This window comes from Natator depressus, chromosome 6 (assembly GCF_965152275.1).
Source record: "Natator depressus isolate rNatDep1 chromosome 6, rNatDep2.hap1, whole genome shotgun sequence".
Classification (NCBI taxonomy): Eukaryota; Metazoa; Chordata; order Testudines; family Cheloniidae; genus Natator; species Natator depressus.
In genome coordinates, this window is record NC_134239.1 from 14157830 (window position 1) to 14175754 (window position 17925).

The following is a 17925-nucleotide window of genomic DNA, read 5'->3' on the forward strand; positions in this document are numbered from 1 at the left end:
ATCTTCCCCCCCCCCACCCCCCACAAGGGCCAGGTACTGACGTGGCACTGTTTCTTAGCAACTGCCTCCACATCTCTGAGCAACAGAGGAGCTGGCTGCAGACCCCACTGAGCAGAGAGGGAAAACAGAGGAAGCAAACGGTGGGGATCAATGCCACTCACAGGATCCTAAGGACACAGAGAGGGAGACAGACACACAAGTCGGGTGGGGGGTGGCATGCAGACAGGCTGGGGTGGGGGAGGCAGAAAGAGGAGGGAGCAGTGAGCCAGAGCGGATGCAAACAGGGATGTGGAGACAGAGGCCAGGGGGGAGAAAGGGAGAGATGGGGGAAAAAATGAAGGAGCAAATGAATAAAGAAGGGCCAGGAAGGAAGAGGTGAGAGAGAATAAGCTGCAAACTGCCTGGGATGGGCCCTTCAAGATCATCAAGCAGCTGAATGAGGAGAACTATGTGGTGGAACTGCCCAACTGGGCTCACAGCCACCGGGTGTACCATGTCAACATGATGGAGCTGTACTGTGACAGAGAGAGGCTGGTAGTGGCCATGTGTGGCCACTGGGAGAAGGGGAAAGATCCTCTGGTGGGTCTCTCTGAGACAGGAGCCAGCCTCTTTCTGGAATCAGTTCCCCTCTCTGATGAGCTAACCCCTGCCCAGCAGGCAGAGATGAGAGAGGCGCTGCATTCGTACCAACAGCTGTTTTCCAACTGGCCTGGGCTCACTAAAAGAGCTGTCCACTGGGGGAGATGGGAGCCAGCCCTCCCATCAGGTGTCCCCCTTTCAGAGTAACTGGAAACACAGGTCAGGCCCTGGAGGGAGAGGTCAGAGACATGCTAGCTTTAGGGGTGATCCAGCCCTGGTTTACAGTGCCAGGTTTACAATGGCTCCAGTGGCTCCATGGAGCCGGGCCCATGCTCAGAAGGGTCCCTGGCCTGCTCCACTTGCACTGCGCCCTGCGACTCCACTGGCTCCCTCCGCCCACCACTTGCTCCTCTCGGCCTGCCCGCTGGTTAGCCAAGGGCTCCTCTTCACCCCCTGGTCCCACCCACTGCTCCTCTCAGCCCCCCGGCCAGACCCCAGTGCACTTCTGGCTCTGGGCAGTCTCTGCTTCCCACCACCTGTGGGGCCCCACCTGTCTCCCCAAAACTGAGCCACCTGGGTCTAGTGCAGAAGCCTGGCCAGGGGTGGGGGGAACAGTGTGGAGGGCTTGACTGGGTCCCTCCAGGCAAGTGTGTCTTGAGGGACCCCGGCTGGGGCAGGTCTTGGCCTGGCTGATCGCGCCACTCCCGAGGGCCCAGAGCCCGAGGGGCCTGCCTCCCAGCAGGCCCGGTGAGTGTGGCCGGGAGGCAGGGCTTGAGGGAGTGGGTCTGTGGGGAGTATGGGGGGGTGCTGGGCTGTGAAGGGGTGGGGAGGATCTATGGGTGTTGGGGCACTAGGGAGTGGGAGTTCTGTGGGGAATGCTGGGAAGTTGTGGTGGGGCTGTGGGCAGGGGTGGTGTTATGCAGAGTGCTGTACATTTGTGGGTGGGTCTCAGGAGGGCACTGGGCATAGTGGGTCCAGGGGGCCTCTGGCCATAGAGAGTCGGCGGGTTTTGGGTGGGGGAGGCTGTGTGGTGTGGCATGGGCCTGCCCCCAAGGGGAAGGGGTATGCTGGCAGCACAGGGCCGGGCAGGCCACTGTGCATCTGGCAACTGCCAGTTTGTAAATAGTGCCCTTGCACTGGGTGGAGCGGGGCTTCCCCTGCCATGCTATGCCCCATTGCTTCTGGCTGGCCCCTCACTCCGGGGACTGACCTCTCTGCGCCATGCTCCACTGCCTCCATGGGGGCCCACAAATATGTTTGGCACCGGGCCCACAAAAGGTTAATCCGGCCCTGGCCCCGGGGCCTCTCCCATCGTGCTGGTACCCAGGAAAGATGGGTCGATCCGATTCTGTGTGGCCTGTCAGAAGCTCAGTGTCTGGTGCCTGCCCTATGCCTAGGCCTGACAAGATCCTGACAAGTTGCGGGGGACTCGGTATCCCACGAACAGGGATCTCACCAAAGGTTACTGTCAGGTGCCTTTGGATCCAGATGCCAGTTTGAAACCTGCTTTTATCACCCCTTTGGGGCTGTATAAATCCCTGGTCCTACCTTTCAGTCTCAAGAAGGTGCCAGTCACTTGCCAGAGCCAGGTGGATCAGTTACTGAAGGGGATGGAGAATTTTACATACATTGATGATATTTGTGTCGTTAGCCAGACCTATGAGGACCATGTATCCCAGGTGAAGAAGGGGCTGGGTCACCTCTAGGATGCAGGGCTGACTGTAAAAGCTGGGAAGTGCAAGGTGGGGATGGCAGACATGTTGTACCTGCGCCACAAGGTGGGGAGTGGCTACCTAAAGTCAGAGCCGGCCAAGATAGAGGCGATCAGAGATTGGCCCGCTCCCCAGACTAAGAAACAGGCCTGGGCCTTTATTGAGATGGCAGGGCACTACTGGAGGTTTGTGCCCTACTTTAGCTCTCGGTCAGCTCCCATCACAGAGTTAGGCAAGAAGGGGAAGCCAGACAAGCTGGTCTGGACTGTGCAGTGCCAGAGGGCTCTCTGCACACTGAAAGAGGATCTGGTCAAGGGCCCAGTGCTGGGAAACCCAGACTTTGACAAGCCCTTTACGGTGTTCACCGATGTCTCAGACACAGGACTGGACATGGTGCCGATGCAAGGGGGGAGAAACACCCCATCATGTACCTGAGGAGGAAATTGCTGCCCCAGAAGCAGAGCTATGTGGCCATAGAGAAGGAATGCCTCACCCTGGGGTGGGCTCTTAAAAGGCTGCAGCCAGATCCATTTGGACAGTGCTTCACTGTATACACTGACCAATCACCCTGCCATGGCTGCACCAGATGCAAGGGGATGATGCCAAGCTCCTGAGGTGAAGTCTGCCTCTCCCAGAGTATGACATGGAGGTGGTCCATGTTAAGGAGAGTGCAAATGTTATAGCTGATGCTTTGTCCCAGAAAGGGGGGCCCGAACTTCCCCAGGTCAGTGGCTAAAGTGACCCCACTCAGTTCGGTCTCAAAGGGGGGAGAGATGTGAAGAAGTGGGGATTTTCCCTTGTTATGTTGTATGTGAGCTGTTAAGGTTCCTTCCCCACTCTGAACTTTAGGGTACAGATGTGGGGAACTGCATGAAAGACCCCCTAAGCTTATTTTTACCACCTTAGGTTAAAACTTCCCAAGGTACAAACTTTGCCTTGGCCTTGAACAGTATGCTGCCACCACCAAGCGTTTTAAACAAAGAACAGGGAAAGAGCCCACTTGGAGATGTCTTCCCCCAAAATATCACCCCAAAGCCCTATACCCCCTTTCCTGGGGAGGGCTTGATAAGAATCCTCACCAATTGGTACAGGTGAACACAGACCCAAACCTTTGGATCTTAAGAACAATGAAAAAGCAATCAGGTTCTTAAAAGAAGAATTTTAATTAAAGAAAAGGTAAAAGAATCACCTCTGTAAAATCAGGATGGTAAATACCTTACAGGGTAATCAGGTTTAAAACATAGAGAATCCCTGTAGGCAAAACCTTAAGTTACAAAAAGACACAAAAACAGGAATATACATTCCATCCAGCACAGCTTATTTTACCAGCCACTAAACAAAAGGAAATCTAACGCATTTCTAGCTAGATTACTTACTAACTTTACAGGATTTGTAAGGCTGCATTTCTGATCTGTTCCTGGCAAAAGCATCACACAGACAGACGAACCCTTTGTTCCACCCCCACTCCAGATTTGAACATATCTTGTCCTCTCCTTGGTCATTTTGGGTCAGGTGCCAGCGAGCTTATCTTAGCTTCTTAACCCTTTACAGGTGAAAGGGGTTTGCCTCTGGCCAGGAGGGATTTTATAGCACTGTATACAGACAGGTGGTTACCCTTCCCTTTATATTTATGACTTGAGTCTATGTGAATTTTACTGTTTTGCATGAATACTGTGTGTGCCTCAGTTTCCCTGTGTGCTGCACCAATGCCTTGGTGGTGGGCACAGGGGTAAGTGCGGCTGCTCCAGCTGCCAGCATGTATGCTATGGCAGGACCCTTCATAATCTGAGACCCAGGAGGGAGATGCAACCAGGTAACGACCAGGTGACTCTTTGCTCAGAAACCGAGACAAAGATAAGGAGGAGCCACGGGGGTGTGGGAGGTCGGATTGCTGGTAGCTTGGGGAACTGGAAGAGGGGGAGTCCAGGGCATCGTGCCAGTGACTCCGTGATAGGGGGCACACAGGCTGGGCATGGGAAAGCCAGCTTGAACAGGGCTATTGTCCTCCTCAGCCAACCAGTTCTTCCAGCCCCTCCCCTGCAACCCATGTTACCTTTCCCCGTGCAACCACCCCCTCCCGCAATGGCCTATTGCAGCCTCCTGGGTCATCTAGGTGGTTATTTCTCAGGCACACCCAGGCTGTTGTTCTGCCTTCCCTGTGTGAGTTTGGCGCCCTCCTGGGGTGTCTCATCCTCTGTTTTCCCACTGCTTGATTGCTGGCATCTGGCTGCCAGGCAGATGGCCAAGTCCCCTGAAGGCCGGGCAACTTTGTGTGTGGAACTCTCCCGGTGGTAGGCATTAATTGTTGCTTATTTTCATTTCAGATCACACCAGGCTTTAAGGGAAGCTCCAGGGGGTGGGTGGCATAAAGGCAGATATTTTAGCTAAATCTCGTTAGTTAGGGATAAAACTCAGCACTGGCTGCTTCAAACACACTGCTCCCTGCTACTTGCATTACTGTCATTATTAGTATTTATTTGTGTACGCTCTGCCTACTCAGCGTTGCCCTCTGTCCCGCTCTTGGAGCAGCTATGCCAGCTCGAGGTTGAGGAGAATGCCCAAAAAACTGCCAAAACAACCAGGAATATTTGAGGAAAGCAGATGCTTTCTGCAACAAACATTTATTTAGTCGAAAATCCAATTTTCCATTACAAAAATTGCAACCAACCTGTGACGGGTTGGATCACAGAAACCCCCTGGGAGCTGCCACCTGATGTGCGAAGACTACTTCTGCTCCTGCTTTCTTGCCCAGTCAGCTTAGGACTTCAGTGCCCTGCCCAGTTTGAGCCAGACCCGCTAGCCTGCTGTAAACCCAGACCCAGGTCTGTACCACGTCCCCTAACAGCTGTAGGCTTAACTGAAAGCAGCTTGCAGAAGTGTTCCTGTCTTTAACACTCAGATGCCCAACTCCCAATGGTGTCCAAACCCTAAATAAATCTGTTTTGCCCTGTATAAAGCTTATACAGGGTAAACTCATAAATTGTTCGCCCTCTATAACACTGACAGAGAGATATGCACAGCTGTTCCCCCCCCCCAGGTATCAATACATACTCTGGCTTAATTAATAAGTAAAATGTGATTTTATTAAATACAGAAAGTAGGATTTAAGTGGTTCCAAGTAGTAACAGACAGAATAAAGTGAATTACCAAGCAAAATAAAACAAAACACGCAAGTCTAAGTCTAGTACAGTAATAAAAATTGAATACAGATAAAATCTCACCTTTAGAGATGTTTCAATAAGTTTCTTTCACAGACTGGACATCTTTCTAGTCTGGGCACAATCCTTTTCCCCTGATACAGCCCTTGTTCCAGCTCACGTGGTAGCTAGGGGATTTCTCATGATGGCTGCTCCTCCTTGTTCTGTTCCACCCACTTATATATCTTTTGCATAAAGCGGAAATCCTTTGTCCCTCTGGGTTCCCACCCCTCCTTCTCAGTGGAAAAGCACCAGGTTAAAGATGGATTCCGGTTCAGGTGACATGATTACATGTCACTGTAAGACCCCAAGCCTTCATCCCTCCCAGCCCAACTCACAGGAAGGCTTGCCTGCAAACAGAGCCATCCACAGTCAGTTGTCCTGGTTGATGGGAGCCATCAAGATTCCAAACCACCATTAATGGCCCACACTTTGCATAATTACAATAGGCCCTCAGAGTTATATTTCATATTTCTAGTTTCAGATACAAGAGTGAGACATTTATACAACTAGGATGACCACACTCAGTAGATTATAAGCTTTGTAATGATACCTTACAAGAGACCTTTTGCATGAAGCATATTACAGTTACATTTATATTCACACTCATTAGCATATTTTTAAAAAATCATATAGAGTGTGTCACACAACCCTGCTTGTGATTACCGGTAGGAAAGCAGCCTTTATGATGGCCATCTTGACAGAACAAGGAGTAATGGTCTCAAGTTGCAGTGGGGGAGATTTAGGTTGGATATTAGGAAAAACTTTTTCACTAGGAGGGTGGTGAAACACTGGAATGCGTTACCTAGGGAGGTGGTGGAATCTCCTTCCTTAGAAGTTTTTAAGGTCAGGCTTGACAAAGCCCTGGCTGGGATGATTTAATTGGGGATCGGTCCTGCTTTGAGCAGGGGATTGGACTAGATGACCTCTTGAGGTCCCTTCCAACCCTGATAGTCTATGATTCTATGACTCTATGATCTGCAGCTGGACATTCCAGAGTCATAGGAACAAGTCAGCCTAGAAGCCATCTCTGTTTGACAGTAACAGGACTATGGGTCACCAAGTGGCAAGACAACTGCTAACAAACCTCATGCCCAGAGCCTGTTCTCAAGCCCTGACACATGTGGGCCTGGAAGCACCACCTGAGTGACAGCAATTGCTCCTCTAACTTTCATTGCATCTTGGCTTTCATTCAGTTGAGCAGGCTGGCTCTGCTGATCATGTTCCTTATTCTGCTGAAGAAAGAGAACCCAGGGAACTACAGCCTTACATCAGTCCCCGGCAAAATCATGGAGAAGGTCCTCAAGGAATCCATTATGAAGCACTTGGAGGAGAGGAAGGAGATCAGGAACAGTCAACATGGATTCACCAAGAGGAAGTCATGCCTGACCAACCTGATTGCCTTCTATGATGAGATAACTGGCACTGTGGATATGCGGAAAGCAGTGGATGTGTTATATCTTGACTTTAGCAAAGCTTTTGATACAGTCTCCCACAGTATCCTTGCCAGCAAGTTAAAAAAGTATGGATTGGATGAGTGGACTATAAGGCGGATAGAAAGCTGACTAGATTGTCAGGCTCAACGGGTAGAGATCAACGGCTTGATGTCTAGTTTGCAGCCGGGATCAAGCAGGGTGCCCCAGGGGTCAGTCCTGTGGCTGGTTTTGTTCAACATCTTTATTAATGATCTGGACGATGGGATGAATTGCACCCTCAGTAAGCACAGATGACATTAAGATGGGGGAAGAGGTAGATATGCTGGAGGGTAGGGATATGGTCCAGAGTGACCTAAACAAATTGGAGGATTGGGCCAAAAGAAATCTGATGAGGTTCAACAAGGACAAGTGCAGAGTCCTGCACTTAGGAAGGAAGAATCCCATGCACTGCTACAGGCTGGGGACTGACTGGCTAAACAGCAGTTCTGCAGAAAAGGACCTGGGGATTACAGGGGATGAGAAGCTGGATATGAGTCAGCAGTGTGCCCTTGTTGCCAAGAAGGCTAACGGCATATTGAGCTGTATTAGTAGGATCATTGCCAGCAGATCGAGGAAAGTGATTATTCCCCTCTATTTGGCACTGGTGAAGCCACACCTGGAGTATTGCGTCCAGTTTTGGTCCCCCCACTACAGAAGCGATGTGGACAAATTGGAGAGAGTCTAGCGGAGGGCAACAAAAATTATTAGGGGGCTGGGGCACATGACTTACAAGCAGAGGCTGAGGGAACTGGGATTATTTAATCCCAGAAGAGAAGAGTGAGGGGAGATTTGATAGCAGCCTTCAATTACCTGAAGGGGAGTTCCAAAGGGGATGGAGCTCCGCTGTTCTCAGTGATGGCAGATGACAGAACAAGGAGCAATGGTTAAGTTACAGTGGGGGAGGTCTAGGTTAGATATCAGGAAACACTATTTCACTAAGAGGGTGGTGAAGCACTGGAATGGATTACCTAGGGAGGTGGTGGAATCTCCATCCTTAGAGGTTTTTAAGGCCCGGCTTGACAAAGCCCTGGCTGGGATGATTTAGTTGGTGTTGGTCCAGTTTTGAGCAGGGGGTTGGACTAGATGACCTCCTGAGGTCTCTTCCAACCCTTATCTTCTATGATTCTATGACAGAGTAGGTGAGGCCAGCTCACAAGAAGTGAGTCCAAGCTCCATGGCCAACTGCCTGTTGGGAGCCAACTTTCGGTGAGTTGGCTCCACTCAAAACAAGTATGGGGGGAAGGTCTCTGTGGCCTTTAGCTCCAAGGAAAAGATTTCGCTGTCTTTACCACCTCACAGCTTACTTGACTTGCTACAGGTGCTGTCTGAGATAGTTGAAGGGTGCCCTGCACTGCCCAAGATATGGGACTACTCTCAATTGTCCTGCTGCTCTTGGTAGTTTGGCAGACTTGGGATCTCCCACATCCTACAGACAATCACAGTTCTATAGAGTATTTGGGACAGTATATCTCGGTTTTGTTTTTCCCAGTGTGGACTCCAAGTAGCTACTGGATTGTGTGATATGCCCCATTTTCTTTATGCTGAAGCATCCATCTCTGTTCTCTCATTGGCCAGTAGGGTGTCATACAAAGAGGCTCGTTACCATGATGGTTCATCATCCGTCTTTAAGTCTGAGGGGTCATTCCAGGCAGAATATATTCTTCCAAGCAAGAATTTGCTTCATGATGGATGGAAATACGCTAGTCCAGATAGTGAATGGATTTAAGGAATTGCGCACAAAACCCTGCACATCCACTATCCTAGTATTTCTGCTCCACCACACTCCTCTCTGTGTCTCCATTTCCTTTCTCTTGTCTCCCCACTTCAGCTGTACCTGTCAGAACTTCCACCCTTCATGGGCCACCAGCTTTGTGATGGCCCAAGAACAGCTTTGTCCTGATGTTGGCTGCAAAAGCAACAAGCCTCCAGGTTCTTTTGAGATGGGAACAATCTTGCATGGGACAAGGAGAAGCAGGGGAAAGCAGTGGTTACAAATCCAGAAACCCAGGGCAGGGATGCAAAAATTCTATGCAGTGAGGGAGGTGGGATGAGGCGAGGGAGCCTGAAAAGTGGTTGCAAAGGAGAGAATATCTGATACACTTTGGGGAATCAGAGCTGCTGGAAGGGAAACCCAGCAGCAAATGTGTCACTGATGGCATGTGTTTGGCTTGGTATGATCACTTTGGAATATCCAGCTAGAATGTAATATCTGGTGTATGGTATGTGCATTTCAGTGTCAACATTTGTGTGTGTGTTGGGGTGGGTTGTCTGCCTGTTAGTTTGTGCTAAGCTGTCACATCCGCACAGGTGTTTATTGTTGTCAGGCTGTAATGATTGCATGAATGTTTGTGTCTGGCTTTCATGTCGGTGTGTGGGCCTGTCATGAGGTGTCATGTTGGCATGTGGTTGTGTTGTGTCTGCATGTGAATTTGTCTTGGGGTGTTGACTGTGCATATAGATTTAAGGAGGGATGTTGTACTGGTTGTTGGGTATGTGAATATGCATGCACTGGGTGTCATCAGGCCTGTTAGTTTGCCTGTTGTGCATGCATGTAGCTTTGTGTTAGTTAGTGGTGTGTGCCTATATTTTTGTTTCTGGCTGTTAAATCTGCCTGGGAGGTTGTGACAGACTGTCACCTCTGCATGTGTTTGTACTGGGCCATTGTGTCTGTGGCTGGGTTTCTGTCTTTGTGCATCCCTGTCAGGTGTCATATCTGGCTGGGGTAGAGTTGCCAATCCCCCATGATTGTCTTGGAGTCTCCAGGAATTTAAGATTAATCTGTAATTAAAGATTATGTCATGTGAGGAAATCTCCAGGAATACATCGAACCACAACTGGCAACCCTAGTCCAGGGGTGTGTACTGGAGCACTATGTGTGCATAGGGGTGCCCTGTGTTGGGATGTCTGGTCTGTATTTACCTTTGTGATGGGGGTGTTGTGTCTATGCATGGGTTGGTGTCTTTCTGTGGGTTGGTGTTGGGGTGTTGTTTTTGTGCATGTGTGGGCTGTGTGTGTTTGTGTGTGGCCTGGTCCACAGTTATAATTTAGATCAACCTAGCTACATTGAAAAATTCACACCCCTGAGCAACGTAGTTAAGCCAATCTAGCCTCCAGCGTAGATGCGCATAGGTCAACAGAAGCATTCTTTCATCAATTTAGCTGCTGCTGCTCAAAGATTCCTACAGGAATACAAAAACTCCTTTCGTTGATATAGGAAGCATCTACATGCTGTGTTACAGTGGGACAGTTGTAGTACCGTAGCTGTGCCGCTGTAATGCCTGTAGTGTAGACATAGCCTGTCATAAATATAAAGGGAAGGGTAACCACCTTTCTGTATACAGAATTATAAAATCCCTCCTGGCCAGAGGCAAAACCCTTTCACCTGTAAAGGGTTAAGAAGCTAAGATAACCTCGCTGGCACCTGACCACAATGACCAATGAGGAGAAAAGTTACTTTCAAAGCTAGAGGGGCGGAAACAAAGGGTCTGTCTGTCTGTGTAATGCTTTTGCCGGGAACAGAAAAGGAATGGAGTCTTAGAACTTAGTAAGTAATCTAGCTAGATATGCGTTAGATTCTGTTTTGTTTAAATGGCTGGTAAAATAGCTGTGCTGAATGGAATGTATATTCCTGTTTTTGTGTCTTTTTGTAACTTAAGGTTTTGCCTACAGGGATTCTCTGTTTTGAATCTGATTACCCTGTAAGGTATTTACCATCCTGATTTTACAGAGGTGATTCTTTTACCTTTTCTTTAATTAAAATTCTTCTTTTAAGAACCTGATTGCTTTTTCATTGTTCTTAAGATCCAAGGGTTTGGGTCTGTGTTCACCTATGCAAATTGGTGAGGATTTTTATCAAGCCTTCCCCAGGAAAGGGGGTGTAGGGCTTGGGAGGATATTTTGGGAAAAGACGTCTCCAAGTGGGCTCTTTCCCCGTTCTTTGTTTAACACACTTGGTGGTAGCAGCATACTGTTCAAGGACAAGGCAAAGTTTGTACCTTGGGAAAGTTTTAACCTAAGCTGGTAAGAATAAGCTTAGGGGGTCTTTCATGCAGTTCCCCACATCTGTACCCTAGAGTTCAGAGTGGGGAAGGAACCTTGACACAGCCTGGTGTGGAAGGTTTGCTGAGGTGGAGGAGAGGCACAAGAATCCAGCCCAGCTGTTACAAATGGGTGGCCCGCTGGCTTACAGGTCCGGCTTTTGCTTACCGTGCCGAAGAGCCAGGTGCTGAGGTCTCAGTGGTGGAAGTGGGAATTATGGGACTTCTCTTATTTGTATATAGAACCTCCAGCCTAGCACATACACAGGTTATGGGCTCCATGCAAGAGCCCTTGGGTACAGCCTGCGATATACAAGACAGACGAATTGCTCACAATGGGCCCTTCTGGCCTTAACTTCTGTGAAGCTTTCAAACCTGTGAGGAGCCCAGCTGAAAAGCATTTAGAGAGAGGGCCTCTCCCCCATGTCTCAGGCACAGAATGCCCCACTCCATCCATGGCCGTGACAGAGGGACCAGTCCTGTCTGCTCCCCACTGCACCTGAGCCAGATGCCATATGATCATGGGCCTCTCTGGCATCACAGGGTTACCACCTTGCAAATGGTCATCCCAGAGCCTCCCCTTGTCCCTTGCCAGGAGATATAGCCTGTGGGTGGGCAAATGCCAGCTGGCTGCAGCTATGACTGCCCCGGTTCAGTCCCCAGCCGCGATGAGGGGTGAGCCGGGCTTCCCCTCATCACCCAGGAGCAGACTGCTGAATTTGGAAATCTGTGCCAGCCCCAGGTAGCCTGCATGGACAAGCATTACTTGGCCTTTCCAAAGCCCAACACTGCCCCCATACCAAGCCTGGGAAGTCCCACAGGCAAGCATGGACCTCAATCACCCTAATGTTGGGAGCCCCGGGTCTCAAATGCCAGTCCGCTGAGGGGCCTGGGTGTTCCAACCTGCCACCGAGGGGCCTGCTAGCAGCCACCCGAACTCGAAGCTCTGCTTTGGCAGAAGAGATCAGTCCTGGGATCTGATTAGTAAAACTCCAAGGGCCCTTAGAATCATAGAATCATAGAATCATAGAATATCAGGGTTGGAAGGGACCTCAGGAGGTCATCTAGTCCAACCCCCTGCTCAAAGCAGGACCAATCCCCAATCAAATCATCCCAGCCAGGGCTTTGTCAAGCCTGACCTTAAAAACTTCCAAGGAAGGAGATTCTACCACCTCCCTAAGTAACGCATTCCAGTGTTTCACCACCCTCCTAGTGAAAAAGTTTTTCCTAATATCCAACCTAAACCTTCCCCACTGCAACTTGAGACCATTACTCCTTGTCCTGTCCTCTTCTACCACTGAGAATAGTCTAGAACCATCTTCTCTGGAACCATCTCTCAGGTAGTTGAAAGCAGCTATCAAATCCCCCCTCATTCTTCTCTTCCGCAGACTAAACAATCCCAGTTCCCTCAGCCTCTCCTCATAACTCATGTGTTCCAGACCCCTAATCATTTTTGTTGCCCTTCGCTGGACTCTCTCCAATTTCTCCACATCCTTCTTGTAGTGTGGGGCCCAAAACTGGACACAGTACTCCAGATGAGGCCTCACCAATGTCGAATAGAGGGGAACGATCACGTCCCTCGATCTGCTCGCTATGCCCCTACTTATACATCCCAAAATGCCATTGGCCTTCTTGGCAACAAGGGCACACTGCTGACTCATATCCAGCTTCTCGTCCACTGTCACCCCTAGATCCTTTTCCGCAGAACTGCTGCCTAGCCATTCGGTCCCTAGTCTGTAGCTGTGCATTGGGTTCTTCCGTCCTAAGTGCAGGACCCTGCACTTATCCTTATTGAACCTCATCAGGTTTCTTTTGGCCCAATCCTCCAATTTGTCTAGGTCCCTCTGTATCCTATCCCTGCCCTCCAGCGTATCTACCACTCCTCCCAGTTTAGTATCATACGCAAATTTGCTGAGAGTGCAATCCACACCATCCTCCAGATCATTTATGAAGATATTGAACAAAACCGGCCCCAGGACCGACCCCTGGGGCACTTCACTTGACACCGGCTGCCAACTAGACATGGAGCCATTGATCACTACCCTTTGAGCCCGACAATCTAGCCAACTTTCTACCCACCTTATAGTGCATTCATCCAGCCCATACTTCTTTAACTTGCTGACAAGAATACTGTGGGAGACCGTGTCAAAAGCTTTGCTAAAGTCAAGAAACAATACATCCACTGCTTTCCCTTCATCCACAGAATCAGTAATCTCATCATAGAAGGCGATTAGATTAGTCAGGCATGACCTTCCCTTGGTGAATCCATGCTGACTGTTCCTGATCACTTTCCTCTCGTGTAAGTGCTTCAGGATTGATTCCTTGTGGACCTGCTCCATGAGTTTTCCGGGGACTGAGGTGAGGCTGACTGGCCTGTAGTTCCCAGGATCCTCCTTCTTCCCTTTTTAAAGATTGGCACTACATTAGCCTTTTTCCAGTCATCCAGGACTTCCCCCGTTCGCCACAAGTTTTGAAAGATAGTGGCCAATGGCTCTGCAATCACATCCGCCAATTCCTTTAACACTCTCGGATGCAACTCGTCCGGCCCCATGGACTTGTGCACGTCCAGCTTTTCTAAATAGTCCCTAACCACCTTTTTCTCCACAGAGGGCTGGCCGTCTACTCCCCATGTTGTGATGCCCAGCGCAGCAGTCTGGGAGCTGTCCTTGTTAGTGAAGACAGAGGCAAAAAAAGCATTGAGCACATTAGCTTTTTCCACATCCTCTGTCACTAGGTTGCCTCCCTCATTCAGTAGGGGGCCCACACTTTCTTTGGCTTTCTTCTTGTTGCCAACATACCTGAAGAAACCCTTCTTGTTACTCTTGACATCTCTTGCTAGCTGCAGCTCCAGGTGCGATTTGGCCCTCCTGATTTCATTCCTACATGCCCGAGCAATATTTTTATACTCTTCCCTGGTCATATGTCCAACCTTCCGCTTCTTGTAAGCTTCTTTTTTATGTTTAAGATCCTCTAGGATTTCACCGTTAAGCCAAGCTGGTCGCCTGCCATATTTACTATTCTTTCGACTCATCGGGATGGTTTGTCCCTGTAACCTCAACAGGGATTCCTTGAAATACAGCCAGCTCTCCTGGACTCCTTTCCCCTTCATGTTAGTCCCCCAGGGGATCCTACCCATCCGCTCCCTGAGGGAGTCGAAGTCTGCTTTCCTGAAGTCCAGGGTCCGTATCCTGCTGCTTACCTTTCTTCCCTGTGTCAGGATCCTGAACTCAACCAACTCATGGTCACTGCCTCCCAGATTCCCGTCCACTTTTGCTTCCCCCACTAATTCTTCCCGGTTTGTGAGCAGCAGGTCAAGAAAAGCTCCCCCCCTAGTTGGCTCGTCTAGCACTTGCACCAGGAAATTGTCCCCTATGCTTTCCAAAAGCTTCCTGGATTGTCTATGCACTGCTGTATTGCTCTCCCAGCAGATATCAGGAAAATTAAAGTCACCCATGAGAACCAGGGCGTGCGATCTAGTAGCTTCTGCGAGTTGCTGGAAGAAAGCCTCATCCACCTCATCCCCCTGGTCCGGTGGTCTATAGCAGACTCCCACCACTACATCACTCTTGTTGCTCACACTTCTAAACTTAATCCATAGACACTCAGGTTTTTCTGCAGTTCCGTACCAGAGCTCTGAGCAGTCATAGTGCTCCCTTACATACAGTGCTAGTCCCCCACCTTTTCTGCCCTGCCTGTCCTTCCTGAACAGTTTATAACCATCCATGACAGTACTCCAGTCATGTGAGTTATCCCACCAAGTCTCTGTTATTCCAATCACGTCATAGTTCCTTGACATCACCAGGACCTCCAGTTCTCCCTGCTTGTTTCCAAGGCTTTGTGCATTCGTATATAAGCACTTCAGATAACCTGCTGATCGCCCCTCATTCTCAGTATGAGGCAGGAGCCCTCCCCTCATAGACATTCCTGCCTGTGTTTCCTCCCGGTATCCCGTTTTCCCACTTACCTCAGGGCTTTGGTCTCCTTCCCCCGGTGAACCTAGTTTAAAGCCCTCCTCACTAGGTTAGCCAGCCTGCTCGCAAAGATGCTCTTCCCTCTCTTCGTAAGATGGAGCCCGTCTCTGCCCAGCACTCCTCCTTCATGGAACACCATCCCATGGTCAAAGAATCCAAAGCCTTCTCTCCGACACCACCTGCGTAGCCATTCGTTGACTTCCACGATTTGATGGTCCCTGCCCTGGCCTTTTCCTTCCACGGGGAGGATGGACGAGAACACCACTTGCGCCTCAAACTCCTTTATCCTTCTTCCCAGAGCCACGTAGTCCGCAGTGATCCGCTCAAGGTCATTCTTGGCAGTATCATTGGTGCCCACGTGGAGAAGCAGGAAGGGGTAGTGATCCGAGGGCTTGATGGGCCTTATTGGGCCCCTGCTTCTATTTAAGCCAGGCAGAGGCATAGGAAGTTGCCTGTGTCACTAGGGTTTCCCTGGCTTAGGATTGTTTTACCGGCACTAGCTTCTTCTGCCGCTTGACTCTGACATCCTGGTGTCCAGACCCAGCCTGCACCTGGATCCTGGCTCCCGGTCTGCCCTTGTCTGCTGGGGATGGGATGCCCATTTTTCCGGGGCCCCTTAATTGGCTGGGGCCCATTGGCTAATCCGCCACTGCCCCTAACCAGGGCCGGATTTACACCTTACGTGCCCCTAAGCATTTTCAGCGCCTACAGCTGACCTTTGTGTTGCACACAGTTTGAGAGAGGAAAGGCGCCCCTAGAACACCGGTACCCTATGGCACGTGCCTACTGTGTCTAATTGGAAATCCAGCCCTGCCCCTAATAAAGCCACAGAAATGTAGGGCTGGAAGGGGCTTCGAGAGGTCACCCAGTCCAGCCCCTGTGCTCAGTTCTTAAAGGCCCTGTCCTCAATACCACACTGGCTCCCTGCCCTCATCCCCGGAGCTGCCAGCACTCTTGGTTCAGGTAGGACAGTCCTGGGTTCTGCGTTCCCAGTCCATGTTTCCCGAGGCAGATGCAGCCATGTCATGCTCAGAGCACAGCGGCTTGTCCTCTGGCTGCTCAGCAGCACCAGCTCCACACTGACTGCTTCTCTGCAATGCTCAGCAGGAGGCTGCAATTGAAGCTACCAGGCAGTAGGAGGAGACAGTGGGCTCCAGATCCCATGCTGTGCCTGTCTGAACAGCAGCTGTCAGTCCCTGGGGAGAACTGGGAGGGAGAGGAGGAGATAACGCAGAAGAGATGCAGGGGGAGCCCCTTTGGCTTTGAAAGGGAGGATCTAATGTACATTCTGGGTGGTTTTTCAAATCTGAAGTTCCACTGAATACGCACACGGGACCGCCTGGCAGTTCCCAGGCCTGCCACGAATTGCAAGAATTGTCCCTGCTACAAATGTGCCCTTCTGGCAGTGATCACGCACACAGAGCTAGAAGCATGCAAGACGCAGAAGTTGTGGGCCCCACTCTGTGCACTGCTTATCAGTCTGTTATTTTGAATCTGTGGACTCCACCATGTGTGATGCTCCAGTGCCATCTGCTGGGCCATTGGATGAACAGCAGTAGGGAATCCATCTGTGGGAGTTCCCCGCGTAGGTGTATCCCTGTAGGAATCCGTTTCCTCTGCAGTGCAATGCAATGCAAGGATTACAGCAAAAAAGGCTGCACAGCTGAAAAGATCGGCTGGGAGAGGATGCAGAGTGGTGTGATTATGGCTCCAGATTGGCATGCAGGAAATTGGTTTCAGTTCCCAGCCTGGGTCATAGTCTCACAGTGACTTTGGGTACAGTGGGAATAATAATCCTGCCTTTGTCCGCCTTGTGTGGAACCAAGTTCTTTGGGACAGGGAGTGTCTCTTACTGCACGTGCAGCACCTGGCACAATGGGGCCCTGATCTTAGGTGAGGCCTCTACATTCTACCTTTATTATGTGCAATAAACTGTATTGTGAGGCCACTTGTGCAAAGAAGGCCTAAGAAGGTTAGACCACGTTCCTCCAGCAGGGGTGCTGGAACTAGGGGTGCTGGAGATGCAGCAGCACCCCCTGGCTTAAAGTAGTAATAACAACCAAATACACGTTTTCCATCACATACAGTGTTTACATTTTTGTTCACTGGCTTTCAGCACTCTCACTATAAAAAATGTTCCAATGCCCCTATACTCCAGCCATGCACCAAGTGATCCAATAGCTGACTCCCTCTGCGTGGGTTCTTATACTGTTAATGCACAACAGGCAGTGATTTATTGCGGTTATATGTCACCATCTACTAGTGCTGGGGAGATTTCCGTTATGTGTCCTTCCACTAGGAAAAGTAGTTCATATTGAAAGGGGAAGTTAAAAAAATCAGAGAAATGGGGTATAAACGTCCTGTGAAAGCAGCTCTGATTTTATTTATTATAACACTTTTCTTTCTTGGCATCGTCATGGAAAATAGCTGCTCAATGTGCTGCAGCAGTCAAAAAAGGCAACAGAATGTTTGGAAGCATTAGGAAAGGGATAGATAATAAAACAGACAATATCATATTGCCGCTATATAAATCCATGGTGTACTCACACCTCGAATGCTGCGTGCAGTTCTGGTCGCCCCATCTCAAAAAAGATACATTAGCATTGGAAAAGGTGCAGAGAAGGGCAACAAAAGTGATTGAGGGTCTGGAACAGCTGCCATATGAGGAGAGGTTAAAAAGACTGGGTCTGTTCAGCTTGGAAAAGAGGCGACTAAGGGGGGACATGATAGAGGTCTGTGAAATCATGACCGACGTGGAGAAAGTGAATAAGGACGTGTTATATACACACATAGCACAAGAACCAGCGGTCACCCAGTGAAATTAATAGGCAGCAGGTTTAAAACAAACAAAAGGAAGCATTTCTTCACACAGCACACAGTCAACCTGTGGAACTCTTTGCCAGGGGATGCTGTGAAGGTCAAAACTGTAACTGGATTAAAAAAAGAATTAAATA